At 41.7% G+C, this 25,012-nt stretch overlaps 1 long non-coding RNA gene across 1 annotated transcript; it reads right to left on the bottom strand.

The window, feature by feature from the left end:
- Positions 1-813: 813 nt before the first annotated feature.
- On the bottom strand, positions 814-23,733 carry LOC123522429. Its single transcript, XR_006680708.1, has 3 exons — positions 23,670-23,733; positions 3,394-3,582; positions 814-1,131 (listed from the first exon to the last, which is right to left on the bottom strand). It is a non-coding gene; the product is annotated as an uncharacterized LOC123522429 (long non-coding RNA).
- Between the last annotated feature and the right edge of the window lie 1,279 nt (positions 23,734-25,012).

The raw sequence follows: 25,012 nt of genomic DNA, 5'->3' as shown, positions 1-25,012 counted from the left end.
CATTCCCTTAAACGTTTTTACCTTTAAGCTGGCGGCTGCATGCGGTTGGAGTGGAGAAGCAGGGCGGACTGTGCACTGTGCTTTGCGCGCTGAGCCCGGGACAAACTTGCTTCTTCCACAAACAGCTGGGGAGAGGCCACTTGGATTGGTCTGAGTTTGCTCGGCCTGAGATAGAAACCGCAATCCAGGTCACTCTGAACTCCGAGAGGTGGTAGATTCTGAAAACATTGTCTTATCAAGAATGAGAGGAGTTTTGTGTTGCACAAGATAAAGGCCTACAGGCACTTTGGGGGAGATGTTTAGGATCCTGGGACCACTGGGTGATGCCAATGTTCGACACTCTGCTTCCTTGCAAGTGTGGGGTCTGGAAGTAGAATTCAGACCAGCCGCCCCACACATTGCATCCAAACATTTGATACAATCTGTGTGGCCTGAGCTGACCCCCTGCCGTTGAGGAGATTCCATCTGAGCGCCACCCTAGATAGGATTTCTGAGACTGCAAATCTTTATGAGTGCAGATAACCTCATCTTTTGCTAGAGGAGAAGCTGGTGAGTTTGAACCCCAGACCTTGAGGGTAAGCAGTCCAATGTTTAAAAACCCGGAGGTGAAGGACTATACAAATGGTGATATGTTCACAATTCAGGAATTAAAAGAAAATTGCTATCACGCCATGATAAGACATGGAGGAACCTTACATGCATATTGCGGAGTGAAATTATTCGGTTTGAAAAAGCTACATTATTGTCTGATGTTCAAACCCACCGGCTGCTCCTCTAAAGAAACTTGCAGAGAGAAGACTCGGATATGGTGAATTGTGCACAGGAGAGATGCACCTGTCCTTCCAGAGAGTCTCAGGGGACTGGGGCCCAGAGGACCAAGTTAGACACTGAGTAAGGAAGGGGCTTTTCTATTTCTTCCCCTGCTCCCTAAAGGGCTTTATGGCTTCAGAAACCATAGGAAGCCTACCAATTAAGATCAGTGATGATCCTATCCAAAACAGCACAAAAATCTTCCAGATCCTGTACCAGGGTCAGTCAGGTGCTCCGGTGTGGTGTGGACTGTTATGATCCATAGGAATTTCACTGATCCTCCTTCCAGTCGGCCTTAGTTGATGTGTTAGTCCAGGGTCACTAAAGAAACAGACCCAGAGACATCATATATCTATTAGAGAGAACTTTATATCAAGAAGTAATTTTGCATCAATAAAACATCCCAACTCAGTCCAGATCAAGTCCTTAAGTTTTATATTAGCTCATAAGTCTGATATTAACCCACAAATTCCTCTTCAGACTGACACAGGACATGGAATGAGGCCGACTGCAGGAAGATCACAGGCTGGTTGCTGGAAAGTCCTGTGGATCCAATGGCGTGAATGCATCTCCAGGGCTATGGCTGCCATCAGTGTGGCTCCCTCCATGTGGCTTGTCAACAGCAATGTGAAGCAGAGAGAGCGTATGTCTGTCTCCCAGGAGGAAGAGATGAAGTTCCCAGAATCCACCTGAGAAGGTCATGCCCACCTGTGACCTTAGATTGACAGGCTAAACTCCACCCCTTCACTCTAGTTATCAAATTGACAAGAAACTGTGTAGCTACCACAGTTGGGAAGCTCTGCTGAAATCTATTCAACATCAAAGCAACGTAACATGCAAGCCTCCGCTGACAGATAGGTGAGGAATATTGGCATGGGAAGAGACACACTCCTCCACCAGGGACTTGGCACATATCTTACAGTCCACCTGGGTCTCTCCTGACTGGCCCACCCACACACTGAGTTAGTTCATGTATGCCTTCCACACGACAACAATATGAGAACTGCCTTCTGCCTATATACGCCCATGGGAGCGGTCCTACTGCCTTCCCACTCCCTTCCGCCCTTGACTGAATTTAAGCTCTCCTGTCTCTGTCTCTCTCTGTCTGTCTGTCTCTCTCTCTCATGGCAGCTTGTGCTTTTACTTCCACTGCTTATTAGAAATTGTCCTTGCATGTGCTTATGTAAACATGCTGTCCTTCCCTGAGGGCCTAGAAGTTTCATGAGGGCGGGGACCGAGCCTGTCTCATGCACCTTCATGTCCCCAGCACCTGGCACAGTACTGGGCATGTTCTTTAGGCAAATTCCAGGACTCTCTGGAGCAAGTAGAGTGGTGCCTGTAGATCTGAGCACATGTGAGTTTCCCCTTTGAGGACTCGGTGAAATACTTTGGAGGAAATATCCGGGGACCGAAAGGTCCTGTCGATGAGGTGGGCCAAGGTAGGGGAGAGGCTATAGAAAAGATAGGACCACACCGTTGCCTTGGTTACCCTACATCCATGTTGACCCATGGTGGTGCCCTGGGGTCGAGTGCAGGACGGCGCCATAGGCTTTCTCTGCAGAAGCAGGTGCCAGCTCTTTTCTTCTGCAGGACCGGCTACTGGCTGGGTCCCAAACCACCAGCCCTAGGGTTAGCAGCTGAGGACTCATTCGAAGTGGCCCAGCAGCACAATCTGACTAATGACCAGGAGCAGGAGGTCTTCGTGAGAGTTTGTCTAGGGCAGGGGAGTGGGTGTGTGAGGCAGGGGTGGGGATGGGGAGGAGGCCAGCTTACTATCAAGGTGCACCTGCGACCCGTTCTTCAGCGCTATTCCAACTGAGGGATGAGGGGGTTGGGCAATGCCAGTCCCAGGCGCCTGGTGAGTGGATGGGGCTGGCAGTTGAGGGTATGGGCAGAGCACCGGTAAGCTCTGCTTCAGTGGGGGAGAGGAAACACACCCTTATTCTTGCTGTGGCACCCCTAGAATGGTGAGAGTTGAGACTCTGCACTAAGGACCCCAGAGCCTCTTTTTAATTTTCTCGCCGGGGAGAATGGTCTGGGAAGCCTGCCACAGCCACCTGTGTTCTTCTTGTGGGAACGTAGGCTGTGCGTGGCCAGGGCTCTCCTGCCATTTTACCCACCATTCGTCATGTCATTTCAGACGTGTAACCATTGATCGGGTCCTTGTCCTGCTATGGATCAGGACAGCGTCAGCTTCGGTCAGCGGTTGGTTCTGTTTGGCAGGCGCTGAACTAGACATGGGGGCAGAGTCAGATCAGCATGGTCTGTGCTCCGGCATGGTTTATAACTGGCATTCCCACTGTATTGCCCAGATAGTCAGATTAGGGCTAAAAGTCAAATAAAAATCTAGGTCAAATACACTAGGAAAGCTGTGCCCCCTTTGAAAGATCACTGAAAAGCACAATGGTCCACTGATGACGCTAAAGAAGGTCGGCAGAAAAGAGAACCGTTGAACTAGTTCACCTATAATATTCTAAACGTATTTGACATTGAAACTGTGCCCCCTTTAAAAAATCAAATGGCCTGTTCTAACATCCCAAAAACCTAGAATTCTGTAGCACCCACTTTGAGAAGCTGTCTTACGCTTGCCGGAGTAAGTGATAGGCACAACAAACACTGGTCTTCCCACAGATACGCGCAGGCTGCCCGGGGCTCATCATCCCAGACTGTGACGATGAATTGCTGTGACAGAAGCTTCAAGTCTTTCATATCTCATTCCCTGCTCTAGGAAGCAGTCACCTTTTCCTTCTCATGGACATGGGATTCTTTGTTCTAGAAAACATGAAAATATTGTATTTGTTAAAAAGAGTTTGTCTGAATTCTGATGGAAGAAAAGTTGAAATAGTGGAAACACGGATAGAGCAATTGCACTTAGTTTTAAGGTTAATTTTATTGCAAAGCTTTTCTTAGGTTGTGCATTTTTTACTACTTCGCCTATGATCATTATGAATGGGGCACTTACAGGAAATCAGCATATGGCTCTTTAATGAATCAACAGTGCATCACCATGAAGTGTGGAGGCTGGTGTTTATTTTGAGATTAAGGGAGAAAAATTAAGCCCAGAAGAACTTGTACCCTGAAAAATCACACTCTTGTGTGTTGGGGGCATAGGAATCTTCTTAATGTAACAGTTCTGCTCCTTACTGTCCTATTTACTTCCGCCACTACTCTGAGTCTATAAATAGTGTGAAATATTGCCCTCTTGGGTATTTACCACACAGTCAATTATGTAGGTACATTTAATTAAGAGAGTTCCGAAGAGCCTCATTCCATCTTACCCTTGTAGCCAACACAACAGAGGGCGTGGTTTTCCACAAGACCTGCCTTCTGTAATTCATATCCAGAAAGGATGCAGAGGCAGGAAGGCGCTAAGGAGCAATGGTGTTTTCCTTTGATTTCAGACAGAAAATCCTCTGAGAATTCCTTCCCAGAACTTGAAAAAAGTGTGCGCTAACTACATAGAGTGCCAGGTCAAAGCCTGGCAGAATACCTGGTCTCAGTTCTGCTTGGTTCAAGCTTACCATGTTTCCTGTCTGCCTCCTTATTTAGCCTACAAAAACCACTCTGAAAAAAAAAAAATCCCACCATGGTTGTTGAAATGCTTTCATGAAGACAATACTCCATCTAGCGTTAGATCAGACAATTGCACAAACAGTCTCTGTCTTGTTCCAAAACAGCGGTTCAAAACTAATGTTTCTCCACATTTGCTGCACATCAGGGGCACCTGGGAGGTATGTAAAAGTCTGATGCCAGGCTCCATTCCATATCTGATATATTAGAATCTCTGGGAATTGGCCTCTCATCAACAGTTTAAAAATACATTAGGGGTGAGGTCCAGCAACTATGGCAGGGGTCAAACCCAATCCAGGGATACATGCGGCAGTCAACTAAATAAGAGGGAGAAAGAAACAGAGAAAAAAAAAAAAGACATGGGTAGCGGGGGAGCAGGGCACTAACCCACCCAAGGGGAGGGTATTGTTTATCTCTCCACAGGAGAGGGAGAGAGAGACCAGACTTCAACCGGATGCGCCCAGACGTGAATACAACATACCGGCAAGTACCAGGGAACCCATAGAGAGGTCTGCGGGGCCGCCCCCATCTCGACTATGTGTACACCACCTCCCTCCTCCGAAGAATGCATTTCAGAGGACAGCACTGGGGTTACAGCTTGGGGAGAGCGGCGAGTCAGAGTACGGGAGAAACGAAAAGGATGGAGAAGGAGGGGGACATGCTGGCCCATCAAGCCCCAGGACGATGTTCCTGCTCAGAGCAGTCTTTGCACAGAGAGGACCAAAGGGCCGGCCCCACCACGAGACGCGACGTCCCTCACTAAACCATAGTGCTGCGGGGGACAACACTGGGGACACAGTGCGGGAACAGTGCACAACCTGACCCCATCACGCTGGGGCACAACACTAAGGGCGTGCAACAGAGCAGCAAGGGGGCAAAGTGAGGAAATCCCCGGGGAAAATTAAAAAAATAGACTTTGGAGACAGAGTGTGCCACCCCATCCGAGCCGACTGGAAAACACTCGTAAAGACCAACAAACAGACCTTGAACTACTTATAAGCTTTTCAATTTTTGTCAGTGGCTTTCTTTTTGTTATTTTGTTTTTGCTTGTTGTTGTTATTGTTTTGCTGGTTTTTACTTCCCTTGTTTTATTTGGCTTTGCCTGGTTTTTGCACTTATTCATGTCTATGCATGTCTATCTAGATAAGATAGGTGGGCTAAATAATTCAGAGATGAAAATAACAGAACCATTTTTTAAAAAGGAAAGAAAGAAAGAACAGAACAGAATCATTCGTTCTGAGGGGATATCGGAGAAGGGGAGGTGGGAGAAAGGAAGGAGTGGGGGAGGTGGGGGAACCACCTCGGGACAAGGGAACAATAAGTGAACTAAAATCGATGGAAAGAAGGTTGTAGGATGCCTAGTGGGGCTTAATAAAAGGCAATGTAGCAGCGAGGAATTACCAAACCCAAATGAGGGCCGAGCATGATGGTGGGACAAGAGGAAAGTAAAAGGACATAGAGGAAAGAACCAGGAGGCAAAGGACATTTATAGAGGTCTAAATACAGGCATGTACATATGTAAATATATTTACTTATATATAATGAGAGGGAAATAGAACTAGGTACTCATATCTATATGTTAAGAATTAAGGTTGCAGATGGACATTGAGCCTCAACTCAAGTACTCCCTCAACACAAGAACACTTTGTTCTAACAATCCGGTATTCTGTGATGCTCACCTTCCCGACAAGATTGCTGAAGACAAAATGGGTGCATAAGCAAATGTGTTGAAGATAGCTGAGGTTGCCTGGCTATCAAAAGATACAGCATCTGGGGTCTTAAAGGCTTGAAGAAATACAAGCAGCCACCTAGTTGAGAAGCAATGAGCCCACATGGAAGAAGCACACCAGCCTGTGTGATCATGAAGTGTCCATGGGATCAGGTATCAGGTATCTAAGACCCAGAACAAAATCATACCCAATGTGAATGGAGAGGCGGCGAATGGGGTGGAGACCCAATGCCCATCTGTAGACAATTGGACATCCCCTCACAGAGGGTCACAGGGAAGAGATGAGCCAGTCAGGGTGCAGTGTAGCACCAATGAAACACACAACTTTCCTGTAGTTCCTTGGTGCTTCCTTCCCCCCACTATCATGCCCTCAATTCCTCCTTACAAATCGGATTAGGCCAGAGCATGCACACTGCTATAGATAAGAGCCGGAAACACAGGGAATCCAGGATAGATAAACCCCTCAGGGCCAACAATGAGAGTAGAGATACCATGAGGATTAGGGGAGGGTGGGGGGAGAAAGGGGGACTCAATCACAAGGATCAATCTATAACCCCTTCCCAGGGGGATGAATAGCAGAAAAGTTAGTGAGGGATGACAGAGGACGATGTAAGATATGAAAATAATAATTTATAACTTATCAAGGGTTTGTGAGGGAGGGAGGGTTGGGGAGGGAGGGGAATAAGAGGAGCTCATACCAAGGGCTCAAGTAGAAAGAAAATGCTTTGAGAATGATGATGGCAACAAATGCAAAAATGTGCTTGACACAATGGATGGATTTATGGATTGTGACAAGAGTTGTATGAGTCCCCAATAAAATGATTAAAAAAAAATACACCAGGTGATTCCAACAGACAGCCAAGCCAAGGCTGAGAGTCAGTGATTTTTTTTACAACCCAAACAATGTATTAAAAGGTAGAAAAACTTAATAACGTCATCTTGTATCACGTGTGTCATAAAATATGTTTATGGATGTTTTCTTTCTCGGTCCTGCGCCATCCTCACAGTCACTCAGATGTCCGAGACTCTTGTTGCAGTCAGTGCGCCAATCCTTCGCATACACGGTCTTCCTCTTCCCGCCGACACCTATCAAGCATGATGTCATTCACCAGACACTGGTGGCCCTCCTGATAACATGTCCAAAACATATGAGATGAAGCCTTGCCGTCCTGCGCCAAAGGACCACGTTGCCTGCATTGCTTCCCAGACAGATTTGTTTGTTCTTCTGGCAGGCCACCCTCAATTAATATTCTCTGCCATCACCATCCTTCAATGAATAAATTCTTCAGTCTTCCGTATTCGCTGTCCAGGTTTCACGCGCATGTGAGGTGATTTACAATAGCATGGCTTGGGTCAGGCTCACTTTAGTGCTCCATGTGAAACTGCTGCTTCTTGCACACATAGAAGCCAATGGCCATCGAGTCTGCTCCCACTCACGGTGACGCTGTAGGGAGAGTACAACTGTTCCATAGGGATTCTAAGACTGTGTATTTTTATGGGGCCTCAATTATCTCCCATAGAGTAGCTGGTAATCTTGAACCATTAACCTTGAGGTTAGCAGTCTAAAGTTTAATTCATTTTTCCAACGTGGTTTATTTCATGTATAGGCATTTCTATTTTTCCTTCATTAAAATCCTATCATTAAAAAATGAATTCAACATGCAATTCCAAAGAGGTTACAAGCACAGACTTGAAATTAGGTATCTTGGATTCAAATTGCAAGTCCTCCGCGTCCTTGCTGTGTGCCTCAGGTTCCCCATCTCCGAACCAGGATGACAGGTTTGTTCTGGGATGTCAGTGACTCACGTAGAATTGAGCCTCCCGTCCAACAAGTGTTATATGTGATTGCTAGTGCCATCGAGTGACGCTGTGTACAACAGAAGGAAACACTGTCTGGTCATACACTATCCTCATAATCATTTCTATATGTGAGCCTGTTGTTGCAGCCACCATGTCAATCCATCTCATTGAGAATCGTCCACTTTTTCATTGATACTCTATTTTACCAAGCATGATGTCCTTCTCAGGGGACTGGTCCCTCCTGACAACATGTCCAAAGTATGTGACACAAATCCTTACCATCCTCACTTCTTTTTCCCCCCTCCTTCCCTCCATCTATAATTTTCTGTCTCTCTCCCTTTACACCCTGACCTCCTCATATTGTTCAAAGCCTTATCCCGTTAGTGTGAAAACCACTTTTATGTTTTTTTATAATAATAGTGTCATTAAATATTTCTTTATAAGATTGACTCACTTTGCTAAGCATAATGTTCTCTTGCTTTGTCCATGACTTATGGTATTTAAGAATCATCATTGTTTTTAATTGATGCATAATATTCCACTGTATGAATGTACCAGAGTTTGTTAGTCCACTGCCCCATAACTGAAGTTTTTAATTGTTTCCATATTTTTGCTACCATGGAAATTGATGCAATAAACATAGGTGTGCATATGTCTGCTTGCATTATGCTTTTTATTTCTTTGGGTTATGTACCCAGTAGAGATCTCGGGATCATAGGTAATTGTGTTTGCATTTGTTTAAGGAAGACTCATGCTGAGTTCTACAGCAGTTGCACAATGCTACAGTCCACCAGCCATGGGTGAGTATTCCAATCTCTCCACATGCAGAATGCATTATTCTCTGGGTTTTTAAATTTTTATTTTACTAAGAGAATTGGTGTGAAGTGGCATCTCGTTGTCTTACTGGAATTTCTGTTGCTGCTAATGAATGTGAATATTTCCTCACATGGTTATTGGCTGCCAACACGTCAATTTTAGTAAACTGCCTATTTATAGCCTGTGCCGATTTTTTTACAGGCTGTTTTGTATTTTTCTTATTAAGTTGTCGTTTTCTGTAGATTTTTCAAATTAGCCCTTTATCTGAGGTATCATTTATTCAGTATTTTCCCCAATCTGTGTGTTCTTTTTATTCTTTTGACCAAGTCTTTTAATGTGCACGATGCCATAGTTTTAGAAGGGTGCACTCCTTTGTCTTCTATAGTGTTGATATTTTTCATTGTTTGGTAATGTATTTATGCATTTTGTTAGGTTTGTCCCTATTTTTAAAGGCATACACTCTAAAATGTCCTATTTTTCACTGATGGTCCTTATGGTTCTAGGAATTATATTTAGGCTTTTAATCCATCATGAGTTCATTTTGTACATGGTATTAGGTATTGGTCCTGTTTCATTTCTTTTGCAAGTGGAGATTCAATTTTTCTAGCACCGTTTATAGAGCAGGCGTCCCCACTTAATGTGTTTTTAATTTAGTCCATTATCAAAGATCAGGTGTCCGTGGATGCTTGGTTGTATTTCTGGGTTCTCAATTCTTATCCATTGGTCTTTCTATTCGTTGTACCAGTACCAAGCTTATTTGATCACTATGGTTCTGTAAAAGGTTTCAAGTCAGGGAGTGAAAGGTCTAATGGTTTTTGTTTTTCAATAGTGTTTTATCTATCCTGAGATTCTTTCTTTCCACATAAAGTTGGTGATTAGTTTTTCCATTTCTTTGAAGAATTGTACTGGGACTTAGATCAGAATTACACTGAATTTGTAAACTGGTTTTGGTAATATGTTTCACTATATGTAGTCTGCCTCTCTAGGAGCATGGAAGATTGCTCCATGTGTGTAAGTCTCTTTTAGCTTCTATAGGAGTGCTTTGTAGGGCTCTTTGTATAAGTCTTTTGTTTCTTGGGTAAACTTTAATCCAAATATCTTACCTTTTGGATAGTTTTATAAATGGCATTGGTCTTTTAATATCCTTTTTGGTGTCATCTTCTTTATTATACAAAAGTCCAAATGATTTTGGTGTGTTGATATTATAGCCTGCTAGCTGCCAAATGTTTCCATTAGTTCTGGAAAATTTTTAATTGAATCCTTGAGGTGTTCTCTATATAGGATAATATCAACTTCAAATAAAGAGAAATTTCTTTCTTCTGAGCCAATATGGATGCCTTTAATATCTTTTTTGATGTCTTATAACTCTGGCAAAGGCTTCCAAGCTTAGATTAAATAAGAGTGGTGATAAAGGGCAATTCTTTGTGGTTCCAATTCAAATGGGAAATGTTTTCCATTTATCTCCATTAAGTGAGATGCAAGCTGTTGGTTCTGCATCTATAGCCTTTATTATGTTGAAGATTTTCCTTCTATTACAACCTTATTGAGTGTTTTGTAATTAAAACTGGATGTTGAATTTTATCAAATGCTTTTTCTTCATTGAGTGATAAAATCATATGGTTCTTATCCTTTATTTTGTTTACATGATAAATTACATAGATTGTTTTTCTAATATTAAGCTATCTGTGCATATCTGGTATGAATCCACTTGATCATGACATATTATCTTTTGGATGCTTTGTTGAATTCTAATGATTAGAATTTTACTGAAAACCTTGTCGTTCATATTCACCAGAGATATTGGTCTACTCTTTTCAATTCTGGTGATGTCTTTATCGGGCTTAAGTATCAGGGTTCTACTTGTTTCATAATATGAGTTTGGCCCAACTGAGGATCAGATGTATCATTACTAAATATTTTTCCCAATCTGTGTTTATTTTTTAAAAACTCTTTGACAAAGTCTTTCTAGCTGTCCCTTTTTCTGTTGTGAAATCATTTGTAGGATCGGTGTTAACTCTCTTCTTTTTTCCTCCCAGTTTTATTGGCATATAATTCACATAAAATACAAGCCAATAGTTCAATCACAAGAAGAATGTACAATCATCACCACAATCAGTGTTGGAACATTTTCTTCCCTCTTGTGCTTATAATTATTAGCTTGCCATTTTCCCCCAACCTCCCCTGCCATACCCAAGGAACCATGAATGCAGTTACTGTCTTTATAGATTTACCTATCCTGGGTTTCATATACAGAAATCATTTAAAAAACAATAAAAAAGTAGAATAGATAAAAATCTCAATAGAAAAAGGATACATTAAGAACTAGAACAAATATAAATGGATCCAAAAAGTGATCAATCGACCGGGTGTCAAATTTCAACACAACTGCATTTGCAACAATCCACCCCCCAGCGCATTCTGCATGACAGCAAGATCATTTCATGTCCTCATCTATGGTCAGAGACCATCATCCCTTCTAAGGAGCATGCTGGCTGTCCTTCCACGCTTAGGGCGATCCATGGTCTATTTAATATTCTTCACCAACATCATAACTCACGTGTGAATTCTTCTCCAATCTTCCTTACCCACTGTCCAGCTTTCGTGGGCTTATGAGGGGATTGAAAATACCATGGCGTGGGTCAGGAGTCCCTTGGTCTTCAGAGTGACATCTTGGCTTGTTAACACTTTAGAAAGAGATTTTGCATCAGTTTCCCCAATGCAGTCCATCATTCGATTTTCTGACGCAGCCTCCATGGAGTTGATTGTGAATCCAAGTAAAATGACAGCCTCCACCTTTCTCCCGTTTAGTGTGGTGGCTGTTATTGTGAGGACTTTTATTTCTTCATGGTGAGGTGGAACTCACGCTGAAGATTGTCATCTTTGATCTTCATTGGGAAGTGCTTCAAGCAAGCAAGGCGGTGTCATCTCTCAATCAATCTTCCTTCTATTCTTCATATAGCCCAGATTCCTGAAATGTTGGCTCAAAATACAGACGGACTAAGTGAAAGGAAACAATCCCTACACACGCGTTGCCTGATTTTGAACCCTGCAGTGTCCTCTTGCCCTGCTCCAAGGACCGCCGCTTGGTCTGTGTGTAGCATCCCTGTCAGCATAACGAAGTGTTCCGGGGCTCCCGTTCCTTGCTGTGATCACACAGGTGAATGTCCTGCATATACTTCATGTGACCGTGTTTGATACATTTTTCATTCTATTGCATCACTTTTCCAAATAATTTCTCTAGAATGGGTACAAATATGTTAGGGCATTGCTTCCAGCATCAGAACAACAGAGTAATACAAACTGAAATGTGATGACATTTTTCACTGATTACATTGTCAAGAATGCTCGGTATCATTCAGTGCTCATGAAGGTTTAGCAGAAGCCCAATAATCCTGAAGGGTTACCCTGGTAACCACAAGGACAGTGGTTCACAACCACCAGCACTTGAGAGAAAGATGAGGCTTTCTACTTCCATAAAGAGTTACAGTCTCAAAAAAAAAAAAAAAAAGAGTTACAGTCTCAGAAATCCACAAGGACGGTTCCTGTAACGTCACTATGAGTCGGAATTAACTCAATGGCAGTGTCTTTTTTTTTTATGTATGAAGAATCCAATTAGGGTCTGGCTATCAGGAAGAAGAGTGTGTATGGTCTTGTAGGCTTGTCTTAAAACAAGCAGCATCTAAGAGAGGTGTCAGCTAAGTCCACCCAGAAGAAACACACCAGCCTGTGTGATCCAAAGGTTCTAAATAATAAAATCCAAAACCAGAGGAGGGGACAGTACTACAATGTAAATTCTGAGCACCCAGTTTGCAGAAGGCTATGGATGACATTGAAAGCGCAAAATTCATTTGCAGGGTCTCCACATGGATTAAGCATCTGGTGAATCCTCTCTAATCATTGACTGGAGTCTACGGCCATAACCCCCTGAATGGGCCGATCTCGTCTAATCATTGACTAGAGATGTGACTAGCTTTGCTATCAGACAAAATGCACTGGAAATTAGACGAATGCAGATACAGTTAGGTTAAAATTGAACACCTTTTCCTTTGTTCTCCCTTTTTACCCATTTTAAATTTGTTCTAGTTTTTATTATTTTCTCTTTTCTTTTTAATTGAGGTTTTTCTCTTTTATTTTGTTATTGTTGTTAATTTTCACATGTTTTTCTTTATATGAAATACATAGTAGGCAAATCAGTAGATACAGTTAGCTGGATTAATAGTTTCTTCAAGGTTAGGGGAGGCTAGGGGGAAATAGGAAGTTAATAATAATAATACAAGGAAGAAGAAAATATTTAAAATAGATTTTAGTGATAGTTGCATAAGTCTTTTGAATATTTGTAAACTACTGAATTGTATTATTTGTGAATTATATGTCAATAAAACTGTTATAAAATAAAATAAAATGTTAAACATACATTTAACCCAGAAAATCCACTAGGTGGATGTCCCACCTCAAAGGGCACATGTTTACTGATGTTTTTTTTAACCGGAGTTTCAGTTATTGAAGAATGAGTTATTGATATATTGTGTTCACTGGGGAGATATCCATAATGCATTAAGTTAAAAATGTACATCATAAAATCATGCTACAGACTCATAATAACACTCATTTATGTAACACATCCAACGCTTTTTCAGTCTGCCATGCTTGGGTGACGTATGTACTGTTGTGAAACTGGAAACCTTGAGGTGCAGTACTGAAGGATTCTATGGATGAAACGTTGAATGATACAGGCATCAGAAAAAGAAGATGGAAATAATATACAGTGTCACCGTACCAAAAAGAATTAGTCAACATCCAGCCATTTCAACAAGTAGCATATGCCCCAAACTGGTGGTATTAAAGGGAAATGTCCGAGCTGCACTGAAGGCATTGCAAAGAACTGGGCTCCAAGAATAAACGGAATACCAATTGAAATCATTCAACACATTGACGGAACACTGAAAGCACTGACTTATCTACTTCAAGGAATTTGGAGGAGAGTTACCTGGCCAACAGACAAAGATTTATATTTAGGTGCATGCTAAACAAAAAAGGTGATCAACAGAATGCTGAATAATATGCTGATCCAATAATATCACATTCAAGTAAAAATGCTGCTGAAGAGAATTTTAAATGATTGCAGCAGCTCACGGACGAGCTGCCAGAAGTCCGAGCTGGACTCCGAAGAGGCCATGGAACAAGCTGACTTCAGATGGATCTTGGCTGAGGGCCGAGAACACCAGAAAAATGTTTACTTGTGTTTTATTGACTATGCAAAGGCATTCGACTGTGTGGATCATAAAAAATCATACATAATATTGCAAAGAATGGGAATTCCAGAACACTTAATTGTGTTCATGGGGAACCTGTACACAGACCAAGAGGCAGTCATTGGAACCGGACAAAAGGGATACCACATGGTTTAAAATCAGGAAACGTGTGTTTAAAGATTGCCTCCTTTCCCTTACCTATTCACTCTGTACGCTGAGTAAATAATCTGAGAAGAGGGCTACACCAGGACTTAACATAGAGGCCCTGCTGAATGGACTAAGCCCCGCCTCAAAGCTGCCTGCACCCTTGGACTGAGGACTGGGGTACTCCGATGGAGAGGAAGCTGAGAGTGGCCGTCCCAGTAATTTGTAAGTGATGGTCATTGGACCTTGCAGGAACCCCCGGCTCAGTGAGTGTCCAATGGAAAGGGACCCAGGATCACCATACATGTAGTACCTCAATGCCCACCTCACAGTGGCATGAACGGTTGTGATCTATTGAGCAGGGAACTGCACTTGGAAGAACTGATCCAGGACGGTCCCCCTGGCACCAATCCCCATATTTAGGGTCAACAGAGCGCAACTGAGAGATGGAATTGTGTAGGACAAAAAATTGTGGGTTTCAGCTTGTGGGGGAACTGTACTCGCATAGACTCCTCATACCAATAAAGTCTGGAGTGCTGGGTCATTGGGAAAATTGATGCTGGTCACAGTGCAATAGACTTCTACCGGGGGTGGGGGGTGATTGACAATGCCGTACTTCTTTGTTTATATGGGTTTTTGCTTTCCTGCGTGTAGCTTTTTTTTCTTTCTCTTTCTTTTTTCCTTTTTGGGTGTGTGTGTGTGTTCTGTTCATTTGGTTGCTGGTTGGCTTATGGCTGGTATTAAGGCAGTTGGTCTTATAGGGTTGTGATTTTGTCATATTACGACTGCCAAAGTAAACCTGAGACGTGTAAGCCCCATGGACAAGCAGATGGAGTCTGGGGTCCTACTTAACTCTAGCCCCAATTGAAAAACAGTTCATTCTGATAACATGGCCCTACCCAATACTCACCTTCATGAAATGATCACTAAAGGAAAGGGTGCTTCAGCAAAGTGTGGTGAAGAAAGTATATGGTACCTGGCTATCCATCCATGGGAATACTGTCTAGGGTTTTAAAGACTTGTTTTCAAAGAAGCAGCTATCTAAGCAAGGAGTCAACCAAGTCCACACCAAAGAAGCACACCAGCTTGTGTGATCCAAAATGGAAATTACAAAATTCGGATATGGCAAAGACAAAAGTATCAGAGTTAAAATTATGAAAACCCAATTAGTAGAAGGCTATGGAGAACGATGTGAACCCAAAATCCGTCTGCAGAGTATCTAGTCAGACTGAGCTGCTGGATGATTCACTCTAGCCACCGGCGAGAGTCTCCAACAATCTTACTGTGAGGCAGAAACCATTGTCATGTTGACTGTGCTGGACTGAACTCAATACTTAGTGAGTTGACCTCTCTCTACCCGACCTGAATTTGTTTTGAAGGTATCTCTTAGTTGTTCCATGACAGAAATTTCTTCCCTGGCTTTTTGAATGTTGATGGGGATCTTTTCCTTCTTACTCATTATCTATATTTTTGTCTTTATACTATTATGATTTCAGTTACCACCTTATTGCAATTTTGTTTTTAATTGTTTTCTGTTGGGTTTCCCAGTTGTGAAACACAGGAGGAGCGTATGCACAATGAAAATAACTGATACAAGCGTTGATAGGGGATTCAGGGTTGGTGAATCGGGAGGGAAAGGGGATGTCGGGAGTAAACAATGAAGGCGGGAGGGAGGAGGGAGGAGGGGGAGAGCACTAGAACTGATTGTGATTGCACGATTCATTGAAGGCGATTTAAGCATGAGGGAGGGGGCACTGGATGCTCTAAAACTGATGTGGTAATGATTGTACAATTCTTGATATGATTGAATTCTTGAACTATTGAGTTGTATGATATGTAAACTACGTGCCACTCGAGCTGTCGGGGGAGAAACTCCGAGAAGGTGAACTGTCTGAAGATGAATGTGGCAGCAGGACTGGCGGAGGCTCATCGATCACTTCTGATTCAGAGTGGCCCTGTGCACCACCGAACCGACCCGGCCTGCCCCTGCACCGTCCTCGCCGTTGGGAGCCCCCTGTCGAGGCTCGTTCACCGGAAGGAAGGCTCGTTCACCGCCGGAAGTGTGCAGACGACACACCGTGCTTGCTATAAAAGTGAAGGTACCTTGAAGCCCTTACAGATTAAGATCAAGACAACAGTCTTCGAAATGCGTTACACTTCACTGTACAGAAAACAAAGATCCTCACCACGGTATCAATGTAGACAACATGGTGAGAAACAGAAAGGACTGATCTTGACTTGGACCCACCAGCAATGCCCATGGAAGCAGCAGTCAGGACATCAAACCCGTAAACCTCCGAAGTGTTAAAAAGCACTGCTGTCTCTTTAAGGGCCAAGGTGAGCCAGACTGAAAGCATGGTATTGTTCATCACCCCAGGGGTGCAGGAAGCCTGCTGGCGCAGTGGTGAAGGTGCGTCTGCTAACACAAAAGGGGCACTTTGGAGTCACCGTTCCTCAGAAGGATGAAACTTTCTACTCCCGTAAAGGAGTTACTGGCGCGGAACCGCACAGGCTCATGGGTGTCCATGCGTTGGCCGGCAGGGAGTGCTCAGTGAGCCGTGCACGACAAAGCTGACTCTCGACTGAGGGAGGCCACCCAAGAGTGGATTCGCTTGAATTCTGCCAGAAGAACACACCAATCTGTCTTGGATAAAGTATAACCATCGTTAGAAGTCAGGATGTAGACTTTGCTGCACATACTTTGAGAGACAGTCCCTGGAAAAGGACATCAGGGGTGGTGAAGTAAAATGTGACAGAGGAAAAAAGACCCCGATAAAGTGAGCTGACACCCACAGTGGCTGCGACAGGGGGCTCCCAACGGCGAGGACGGTGCAGGGCCCGGCCGGGGTCGGTTCTGTGGTGCACAGGGCCACTCTGAATCAGAAGTGATCAATGACATCACACAACTGCTCCGACAAGAAAATTGCAAATATGTGGCTAGCCTATGTTTTAACTTTTTATACTCAAACCTGTCCGTCTTTTCTCTACGGCTAGGTTCCCTGTGTTGCACAATATGTTCACATCTCTATATTGAAATTATTCTCCTAATTTATTTAGTATACTTTGTTTTATGTTTCTCATTTAGATTCTTTATCCATTTCTGGTTATCTTATTCATGGTTAAAATTGTTGCTATCAGTTAATAAACAAGTATGCCAAAAATATTACTTAAATAAGCCAGATGCTCCCCACTGAATGAAATGGAAACTTTATAATAAATAGGACGTACTACATTTTTAACTTTGTTTGTTTTCATTTTTTAAATACATATGCTTATTTATGGGCCCAAGCCATGTCTCCTTTCTTTTTTTTAAAAAAAACTTGTACATTACAAAAGAAATCCACGTGTATTCCCTTTCGCTCTTCCTCCTCAGTAGCCGGTGGCCCGACGCTGCGCTGACGGTCAGGGAGACGGAGGCTTCAAGGCTGCGACTCTCTCTCATTTTCCATTTTCAGCTTTAGTTACTTAGTTTATGTATGAAATACATTTTATACATATAAATTCTATATAATAGAATGTACATTTCCCTTCGTTTATGGAATATAAGACAACAACACACATACTCTATGCCATTGCAAGGCCTGGCTCAGCACCACGGAGTCCACGTGGACTCTTTGTGACCCCGCAGGACAGGGTAGAACTGCCCCTGTGAGTTTCTGAGTCTGTAATTCTGCATGGGAGTAGAAAGCCTCATCTTTCTCCATCAGAGTAGCTGGTGGTTTTGAACGGCTGACCTTACAACTAGCATCCCAACCTATATCCACTAGGCCATGAGGGATTGTTCAAATCAGTAACAGTATCTCATTAAACCACCAGTATATGGGTTCTTTATTCCCCCCCTTTCCTACCCTCCCTCCATAGTTTCCTGCCCTCGCCTACTCCCATTAGACTTCAAAGTCTTACTCTTTGATGTGAAAAACATTTTTATTTTTCCTTATTTTCTTTTATTATAATGGTGTCATAAAATACGTATCTTTATGAGATTAACTAACTTTGATAAGCATGATGTTTTCCTATTTTGTCCATGTCTTAGGGTGTCTGACAGACTCGTGATTGGTTTTTAAGGGTGCATAGTATTCCAGTGTATGAGTATACCAGTTTGTTTGTCCAATCCTCTATAGTTGGATTTTTTTATGGTTTCCATCCCTTTGCTATCATAGAAATTGCTGCAACAAACATAGGTGTGCATACATCTGTTCATGTTTTGTCCTTTACATTTTTAGGAAACATAACAAGTAGAGAGTGCAGAAATATGATATTGGTATTTGAAGTTGTTTAAGGAAGTTACATACTATTACCTTTCTCTAAATTAAAAAAATACATTAACTTTGTAGAAAGCTTTATTATCTTGTAAAGTAATCCTACTTCACTCTTCTTTTTTTCACAATAAAAGTGCTGCTGATAATTCTGAAAGACTTAGAATTTCTTCTTTATAAATAATCAAATCCTTTATACAGTCTTGGGAAAGCACCATTGTTATTCCAATTGCAGTTAATTTAAGATAAATATTAATTGGAAAGCATTGACAGTTCTAGGCAAATAGTTATTCCCATTTGTTTTACATCCTTTGACAAAATATTATAACTCTCTTCAGTGATAGCTCATCATTTTTAGCAAATTTTATAGTAAATTTTTATGAAGGAAAAAATTTAAGACCTAGAAAACACTTAACCCAAATTTCTAGCATATAGCATCTATTAAAAATGTTAATTATTATTCTCTTCGTTTTTCTATTTAAATCATACACAAGACCAGGCTTGAAAAGTTCCTTACTGCATAAACTCAAATCAACAGTATCTTAAATTCTATGTCATTGGATAAATTATTGGCAATATTTTGCCTTTTTGAGGTTTTTTTTGGTTGTCTGCCCTTGTTTTTTGTTTTATTGTTATTGTTGTTCTCGATTGTTTTTGTTTTTGTCATAATATGACTGCCAAAGTAAACCAGGGTCATTCAAAACCTGTGGACAAGCAGATGGATTCGGTCTCCCATTTAACTCTAGCCCCAATCCAGCAACAGTTAGCTCTGATCACATGGCGCTGCTGGATATTCGCCTTCGTGAAGGGAGACCGAAGATAAGGCGCTACAGCAAAGGTGGTGAAGGCAGCAGATGGCGTCTGGCTATCAATTGGCAAGGTGTCTGAGGTCTTAAGGCAGTGGTTCTCAACCTTCCTAATGCCGCGACCCTTTAACACAGTTCGAGTGGTGGTGACCCCCCAACCATAAAATTATTTTCATTGCTACTTCATAACTGTAATTTGCTACTGTTATGAATCATAATGTAAATATCTGATATACAGGATGTACTTTCATTGCTACAAATTGAACATAATTAAACATATTTAAAGCATAGTGATTACTCACAAAACAGTATGTAATTATATATTGTAAAATATTTGTGTTTCCTGATGATCTCCGGTGACCCCTATGAAAGGGCCGTTCACCCCCCAAAGGGGTCGCAACCTACAGGTTGAGAACCACTGTCTTTAGGCTTGTATTCAAACAAGTAGTTTTCTAAGTTGGACATCAACAAAGTCCACGTGGAAGAAGCACAGCAGCCTGTTTGATCCAAAGATGATGATAACAAACTCCAAATATGATGAAGGGAAAAGTATCAGAGCTTAAATTGTGAGCACCCAATTTGCAGAAGGCGGTGGAGGACAGTGGGAGCCCAAACTCCATCTGCAGAGTGTCTAGTCAGAGGAAGCCTCCGGCAGATCCCCTCTAGCCACAGGGAAGGGAGCCTAACAGCTTTATTCTCGACAGATATTATTGGAAAATTGGTTAAAGTGGTTTTAACCATGGTATAGTATGATATTTGGTCAGTTAACCTCCCTCCTGACCCAACCTGAATTTGCTTGAAACTCAAATATTTCTCTCTTGTTCCATGGCAGAAATTTCTCTGGATTTTACTTTCTTACTCTTTATTTTTATCTTTACATTATGATGATTATTTTCTTCTTGCCATTTTGTTTTTACTGATTCTGTTGGGTCCCCCGTTTGTGAAGCACAGAAGGAGTGGATGCATAGAGACAATAACTGCTGCAAGAGTTTACCTGGGATGTGGGCTGGGGGTGGGGAAGGTGAGGGGGATTTGGAGAAAAACTAATGAATGCAGGAAGGGGCAAGGGGGCACTAGAACAGATGGTGATGATGTATATACAACTCTTTTTTTAGAGTGATTTAACTATGAAAGTGTGAATTTAACTATGTGTGATTTAAGCATGGATATGTGAATACCATATCAAGAAAACTACTAAAAAAAGAAAGAAAGAAATCAAACTTTACCAATGGTTACCATGAAGAAAGAGTTTTGCCTAGAAGGCATTGAGATTATGTTAATGGTGGTGGAATAATTTGGAAAAGGATATCAATAATGGTTGGAGAGCATTAAGAGTATAATAAATGGCACGTATTTACGCATGTAGAAGCTGTTGAATTGGAGAATGTTTTGTTATGTATATATTTACATTTCAAAGAATAATTACGTAAATTACTATGAGTATGAGGAAGAAGAAAATGTCTAGAATTGATTGTGGCGATGATTGTACAACTCTTCTTGATATGACTGCATTATTGAATTGTATGACATATGGATGAAGTATCAACAAAACTGTGTTTAAAAATATCTTATTAATGAGTTCAATTGGCTCTTCTATATTTTAAAAGTGTCAACTTTCCCTCAAATTTATATATAGTCGGCGCAGCCACAATAAAATCCTATGTGATTGTGTTTACATGTGTAAATTCATATGTCAATTGTAAAATTTGCACCAAATGTAAGAGGCGTATACTAGTGAAGCTAATCTTAAGGGGGGAAAAACCTGGAGTTATACAGTACAGGGTATCCTGACTTATTCAAGGCAATGTGGTATTAGAATAATTTTAAATAAATGATCATCAGAACCTAATAGAGAGTCTAGAAATACACACATAGCCTGACTTATTTTGTCATTAGAGCAATAGGGAAAGATGCTCTCTTCCATAAGCACTGCTAAGTCAATTGGACATCAATATGGACAAGATTTATGCTGATCCCTATAAACACTCTACACAATAGTCAATTCCAGATATTTTGTAGACCTAATAATAAAAGATAAAACAATAGCATATATAAAAAGCTAATAAGTATATAAAAGCTAATAATATAAAAATCTTCATAATCTTTGGATAAAAAAAGATTTAGTATACAGGACACACACAACTTTAAGTAAAATGTTAATAAACGGAATTTTTATTAAGATTAAAAAATTTTTGGATCTATGCTTTTTGTTTGTTTTTATCTGCCTTTGGCTCTCTTTCAAAACCTCCTTGTTTATTTATGGTGAAAAGTCTTACTGATCATCCCCCTGGGGCATAATGATCTTCCATTAAGATTATCTTTGATTAGCCCCTGGTACTAATTGTTTAAAGCCCTGTAGAAAGAGACATATTGGGCTAAGTAGCTAACTTCATATCACAGTACCTAAATTATTCACTTGTTCAGAATCCAGGAATGGGTTTTGGGCTCACACAATATTCTAGCTCCAATTTAAGAACAATTAGTTCTTATATCATGGCCCTGATCAATACTCCCTCAGGCATGAAACAGAAGATACCGGAGCTATAGCAAAATAATTAGATGGTGCCAAGCTGTCAGATAAAATAGTGTCTGGGGTCTTAAAGGCTTGTCTCCAAACAAGCAGCCATCTTCCTGAGATGTCAACTAAGTCTATGGAAGAAGCACAGTCTCCAAAGGATAGAATCCAAAACCAAAGAAGCGATTAGTATTAGAGCCTAAGCAGAAGGCTATGGAGGAGAGCCCAAGGTACATTTGTGGGAACTACATAGCAAATAAGCCTGATCTCCCTCTATCCATAAGGGATGGGAGGAAAGAATAGAGTGCATTGGAGGGATCAAAGGGATAAACCTGAATCGAACAGTTGAAACTGTTCAAGTTGGTCCCCCCTCTGATGCTTGCGGGGCCTGATCGGGTCTTCAACATTTTCTGAATTTTTGTTTAATGTTTTTGTTTGTTTATAGTAGGGTTTATCTCAGAGGTGTTATGTCATCAGAGGTCACCCTCTTGAAGTTGTGCTATATGTTTTCCTGTCTATGAAACCCAGGATTGATGAACCTATAGGGACAGCAAGTAGAATGAGGGTTTTGGGGAGAAGAAGGAACAGTGGTGGGGTGGGGGTAGGGTGGGGTGGGCTAAAAAGGAGACAATGTCAGGGAGTCCGGGAATGAAAAGAATGTTTGGAAACAGATTGTGGTAGCAATTTTACAATACTGCTTGACGTGATTGAACTATGGAATGATATGATAACTGTACTAACTCCCAATTAATAATATATATATATATATTTAAGATTAAGAGGTTCTGTTCATCAAGACACCAGCGGGTTGTGTTGAACACTAGGGCCATGGTGGACAGGCTTCAGCGGAATGTTCAGACTAAGACGGAATGAGGAGGAAAAGGTAGTCCACGTCGGAAAAATTAGCTACCGAAAACCTTATGAATAGTGATAGAATATTGTGTGAGATAGGCCAGAAGATGCTGCCCTCGTCTTAGAATGCTCTCAAAATATGACGGAGAAAGAACTGCTTCCCCACAAGAGCATCAGGCTTGATGAGGCGGAGAGAGCAAACCTTCTGGACCTCCGACTGCTAATGAGCATGAGAAGAAACAGCTACAGACATCCATCAGTGTGGTAGATACATAATCAGTTGTCAATTTGAGGATTAAGAGTGTACGGGTGGAGTCTAGCTCATCAATACAATCACAGCTAATGAGGCCTCTGTGTGGGTGTGGCCTTCTCCTGAGAATTCTGGGAAATCCCGTACTTCCTCCTTGGAGGTGAGAGACTCCCTGCTCACTCCCTGGGAGACAGCAGCTGACAAGACACATGGACCCACCCTGATGCAGAGCCCCTGCCAGTGCTGAGATGTTTCCAATGACACTGGATCCAAAGACTTTCTACCCACTGGCCTGTGATCTTCTACATTCTGAGTCATTGCATGTGTTTCGTGAGTCTGAAGAAGACTTTATAGATTGGTATCAGACATATGGGCTAATATCTGACTTATGGACTTGATCTGGACTGGGCTGGATGTTTTCTTCACGTACAATTGCTCTTGCATATAAACCTCTTCTTATACACTTGTATGTAAACCACTTCTACACATATTGAGTGTCTTCATGGATGTGTTTCTCTAGTCTACCCAGACTAACACAATTAGTAATCAGAATGTGGAGTATACAAAGTATAAATCTAGGAAAATTGGAAGTTATCTAAAAATAAAATGAATGCATAGAGATGGATATACTAGGCATTAATGAGATGAAATGGGCTGGCATTGACCATTTTGAATGGGACAATCATATGATTTACTGTAACAGGAATGTCAAACTGAAAAGAAATGGCATCACAAGATATATCTTGAAGTACAATGTTGTATGTGCTATAATATTCATACACCTACAAGAAAGACCAATTAATATTACAATTATTCAAATGTGTGCACCAACCACTAAAAAGAACGATAAAGAAATTGAAAAATCCTACCAATGTCTTCAGTCTGCAATTGGTCAAACATGCAATCCAGGTGCGCTGGTGATCCCTGGTGCCTGGGGTGCCAGGTGCGCTGGTGATCCCTGGTGCCTGGGGTGCTATGCTGGAGGTGAAAAGGAAGGAGGAGCGGTTAGAAAATCGGGTCTCATTAATAGAAACAGAGCTGGGCATTATATTATAGAGATTTTCATCACAAATACCTTTTCAACAACATAACTGGTGACTAGACATGTGGACCTCCCCCGATGGAATACACGGAGTCAAATTGACTATATCTATAAGAAGAGAAGATGAAGAAGCTCAATTACTCATGTGCAAGTTCAGATGAAGCAATAGGAAACCAAAACAAGTCCACAGGAACCAAACTCTGACCTTGACTATATAAGAACAGTGTGGATGCACAGAACATTCATGAGGAGATCTGCGATGACATCAAGCACATCAGACAAAAGAGTCCCTTCCAGAAACAAGCACCAGTCCCCTGCACTAACTACTTCCAGTTCAGGCTATGACCCTAGACAACAGCTAAGCAGGCAGGAACGCTACCTCTTCTCCCAGGGTCCCCAGCCCCTTGAGTTTCTCAGCGAACAGAGGGTGCTGACTCCTTCCAAGTACCCTGCCCTCCAGAGTGTCCTCCTCTCTCGGTTCTGCACCTGCCCCAGATTTCTTCTTCACTATTTTCCTCTTTCATTTTCTTCGCCTTCCCTGCTTTACTTTTTCTCTCTTTTCTTATATTTCTCTCTGCTTCTTTCCCCACCCCTTCTTTGATCTTTTTTTTCTTTTCTCTTGTTTTTTCCTTTACCATTATCATCTCTCTTTAATTTTTATTCGTTTCCTTAGTTTTGCTTGCTGTGTTTTTCCTTTCTTTTTTCCCCTCATTTACTATTTTTTCCTTTTGTTTTATTTTACCTTCCTTTTTATTTAGTTATTAAATTACTTTTATTGGTGTTACTTGCCTGCTTTCTCCTACTGTTTGTTCTAATATCATTTTTTTTGCTGCAGTTGTTATGTTTCCTCTTGCCATTTTTTTCCTTGTCCTACCCAACAAAAGATAACAACCATGCCCATATGGCTTAGTTACACCCTCCTTCTTGAAGTTCCACCTACTGGGCAAAGGCTACTACCCACCTGATCATCAGCAAACAGTAGGCAACCTGAGCCAAACCTGCCTCGCCTTTCTAGTTCCCTGTTTCAGCTGGCAAGGCTCACTTGCCTCGCCTTTCGAGTTCTCGGGTCTCTTGCTCCGTGAACTTGCATATGAAAATGGAAAGACACAATTAGTCTACTGGACTAATGGACCAAAAGAACCTCAGTCTGAGCAAGCCTGAGACCAAAAG

This window comes from Echinops telfairi, unplaced genomic scaffold (genome assembly GCF_000313985.2).
Source record: "Echinops telfairi isolate 266 unplaced genomic scaffold, ASM31398v2 ScPeMD7_7409;HRSCAF=8447, whole genome shotgun sequence".
Classification (NCBI taxonomy): Eukaryota; Metazoa; Chordata; class Mammalia; order Afrosoricida; family Tenrecidae; genus Echinops; species Echinops telfairi.
Note: the sequence above shows the minus strand (reverse complement) of the source record. Positions and strands in the feature narration are given on the sequence as shown.